Consider the following 4,013-nt stretch of genomic DNA (forward strand, 5'->3'; position numbering starts at 1 on the left):
GAAAAAAATAAAAAGAGAGAAAGTGTAACGAGAGAAAATGAGAAATTGAGGAGAGAGAAAGTTTAATGAGAAAGTGTGATGAGAGAAAGAGAGAGAGAGAGTATGTGTGATGAGAGAGAGAGAGTGTGTGATGAGAGAGAAAGTAGAGAGAAAATGATAGAGAATGTGTGATGAGAGAGAACGTATATTGAGAGAGAAAGTGTGATATAGAATGAGGAGAGAGAAAGTATGATGAGAGAGAACAAGGAGAGGGAGTGAAATGAAGGAAAATTTGAACAAACATACTAAGGGTATTTTCGTCCAAAACTTAATTCTCATTCTCATTCTCATTCCATCAAAACTCAAGAAAGATGGTGAATTTCATCCATATCTAAATTTTTAGGGTTTATTCCAAAATATTGATTACATTCCTATCAACCAAACACAAGAGTTGAAAATGAATCTATTCTTTTATTCCTAAATCCCTAAACCAAACATCATCTAAGAGTTATTATCTATTTCTCCAAATCTTGAGGTCTCCTTATGTCAAGTTGCTTCCCCGTCAGATGCATCAAGTCCTCGACTCATCCTCATGACATCCTTCACGTCTCTCTTATGTAGTTCACTTTCCCACTTTACGTTGATCCAATGCGCGCACCTCCTCGTGCACTCTCTCATATGTTGACGTCGTTCTTCTTCAATCTTCACGTACTTTGTCCTATGATCCCACGCCATCGTTCTCCCATCTTCATATATCTTGAGTTATCGAGCTAACTAACTCCTTGGTCACGGCAGCTTAAAATCTTTGCCTAACGTGATAAGTAACATTATATCTTCTATTTTGATAATAAATAGACAATAATTAGAATCTCTATAAAAAAAATCTGGAGTTCATATTTAAAAAAACATGAATTTACTGTGAGAATTTTTTCTTTGACTAATTCTTCTTCACTTCATCCACTCTGTTGAATGGTTTGATCAATTCCTTTTGCCCTCACATATTGAATTGGGAGATAAAACGTCATCAGTTGCGCAACCGTTCGCCAAGAGTCATTGATTACGTCACTGATCCTGATCCACCTTCCTATTTAAGCCCTTCGAATACTTCGCCAATTTAACAGCCACTTCATCTACGGAAGCACTAGCTGGTGCGTCGAAGAACGAACGATACATGGAGAACGGGAACAACGCCGCCGCATCGCCGGAGGAGGTCCGCCGCAGCCCTGCTTTCGGATGGGCCGCCAGAGACACCTCAGGCGTCCTCTCGCCTTTCACATTCTCCCGGAGGTACTGCTAATTATACTGTGTAGGAATGTTCTTCTGAAAGATGATCGATCGCCTGAGAAGTGGTCGTCGAAATGCTTGACAGGAAAAATGGGGAGAACGATGTGACCATCAAGATCTTGTACTGCGGCATCTGCCACTCCGACCTCCACTCCGTCAAGAACGAGTGGCAAAACTCCGTCTACCCGATCGTGCCTGGGTAATTAAGTTAATTATGCATCCAGATCTTGGACTTGCTCTGTTTTCGAAATTATATTGGCGGAATTTAATCTGTTGGTGTTGCAGTCACGAGATCGTCGGCGTTGTCACCGAGGTGGGAGGCAAGGTGGACAGGTTCAAGGTGGGCGACCACGCCGGGGTGGGCTGCATGGTCAACTCCTGCCGCAGCTGCCACGAGTGCGCGGGGCACCACGAGAACCACTGCCCCGGCATGATCTTGACCTACAATTCCACCGACGTCGACGGCACCGTCACCTACGGCGGCTACTCGGACTCTGTCGTGGTGGAGGAGCACTTCGCGGTGCGTTTCCCGGCGGGCATGCCGGTCGACCGCGGCGCGCCGCTGCTCTGCGCCGGCATCACGGTCTACAGTCCCATGAAGCGCTTCGGGTTCGACGTCCCCGGAAAGCACATCGGAGTGGTGGGCCTCGGCGGGCTCGGCCACGTCGCCGTCAAGTTCGGCAAGGCCTTCGGCGCCAAGGTGACGGTGATCAGCACGTCGCCGAGCAAAAGGCAGGAGGCCGTCGAGCGACTGGGCGCCGACGCTTTCCTGGTCAGCAAAGATCCAGATGAGATGAAGGCCGCTTGGCGGCTTGGGGAACCATGGACGGCATAATCAACACAGTCTCAGCAGCTCATGAAGTAACTCCATTGCTGTCTCTTCTCAAAACTTTTGGACAAATGGTCATGGTCGGTGCTCCAGAGAAGCCATTAGAGATCTATGCTTTCCCCTTACTTCTAGGTACGTAATCACCCATTGCCCTTTATCTTTCTCCATGTTCATTATTTCTGACTAGCTCTTGTGCTTTGTGCACTGGTGTTTGATCGAGTTCAGGCGGGAAGTCTATCGTAGGGAGTGCAATTGGTGGGATGAAGGAGACTCAGGAGATGATAGATTTTGCGGCAGAGCGCAATGTGACTGCGGATATCGAGCTTATCAGCATGGATTATGTGAACAAAGCTATGGAGAGGGTCGCAAAGGCTGATGTCCGCTATCGATTTGTTATCGATATCGGGAACACTTTGAGTGCTGCTTAAGATCTAGTGTGAGGAATTAGTTTATTGTTGCATGCTTGTGGGAGCAATTGGAGTTTGCCTTTACTTTTTCCTTACCTTCTCGTATGTATTTTTCTTTACTCAATTTAAGTTTGTAATGGGATGCTGGTGAAATTGAAATAAAAGTTCGTTTAATTGCTTCGTGTAAACATGTCCAATATAACTCAATCATTCTAATATATAACTAATTTTACTTGTAAAAAAAATACTTAGATTATATATATTTTTGGATAATCAATAATTGTGGTGATGATGAATGTACTCCTGAAAAATATAAAACATTTTAAGATAAGCATATAATAATGTCTCAATAGAATAAATATATTTAACTTAATTAATTTCTAAGAAATTCTAAAAAAAAATCAAGTTATAGTTGAACATATCTAAAAAAAAATCTAATCATTAGCAGGGTCTGATGGGTCTGGGGTCTCTTCTGGTTGGGGCTGCTGTGATGGGTCTCATCTAGCAATGATTGCTTGCATCTGGGCCAATACCTGCGACACAGTCGCTGACCACTTGCTAGAGGCGAACACAGCCGTCGACCGCTTGCTAGCGGCCGACATAATCACGTGGTCACTTGCTGGTGGTTGGCACAGCCGCAGGCCACTTGCTTGCAGATGACACAGCAGCTTGCTAGTGGTCGGCACAGCTATCGACCCTTGCTAGCGAACGGCACAACCATCGACTACTTGCTAGCGGCGACACTGCCATCTACCGCTGGCTAGCGGTCGACACAGCCATCGACTGCTTGCTAGTGGCCGGTACAACAGTCGGCCACTTGCTGGCTACTGGCAAAGCCCATAGCTTCGTGCTGGTGGCCGGCAAAGCCGCCAGCTTCGTGTTAGCGGCCGACAAAGCTACCAGCCGCGTGCTGGCTGCTGAAAAAGCCGCAAGCCGTGTGCTCACCGCCGACAAAGCTACCAGCTACGTGTTGGCGGTCGACGGGGGTTGGGAAGGGGAGAAAATGGCTCGAGAAGGAGTGAACTTACCTGAAGATCACCGGAGAGGAGAGATCGCGCCGGAATCGCGGAAGAGGAGAAAGACGAGGACGCGAGAGGAGAAGGGTCAGTGTCCTAATTTTATTTTCAGAATTACCGACGGAATCTAATTTCTGTCGGAGATTACCGACGGAAATCTCCGACGGAAATTAGATTCCGTCGGTAATCCTGTTATTTCTCCGATAATATTTTTCGAGATTACCGACGGAATCTACTTTCCGTCGGGGATTACCGACGGAAAGTTCCGTCGGTAATCCTATTGTTTCCCGAGATTATTTTTTAGAATTACTGACGGAAATTAGATTCCGTCGGTAATCTCTGACGGAATTTAATTTCCGTCGGTAATCTCCGACGGAAATTAAATTCCGTCGTTAATCTCCGACAGAAATTAAAATTCGTCGGTATTTCTACTGTTTTCCCAGTAATAAATAGTTTTCATCATTTTATCGACGGAAATTTAATTCCGTTGAAAAATAA

At 45.7% G+C, this 4,013-nt stretch overlaps 1 pseudogene; it reads left to right on the plus strand.

The window, feature by feature from the left end:
* The first annotated feature begins 1,110 nt into the window (after window positions 1-1,110).
* LOC121982358 lies at window positions 1,111-2,616 on the plus strand (annotated as a pseudogene).
* Window positions 2,617-4,013: the final 1,397 nt, after the last annotated feature.

Source organism: Zingiber officinale, chromosome 5A (genome assembly GCF_018446385.1).
Source record: "Zingiber officinale cultivar Zhangliang chromosome 5A, Zo_v1.1, whole genome shotgun sequence".
Taxonomy (NCBI): domain Eukaryota; kingdom Viridiplantae; phylum Streptophyta; class Magnoliopsida; order Zingiberales; family Zingiberaceae; genus Zingiber; species Zingiber officinale.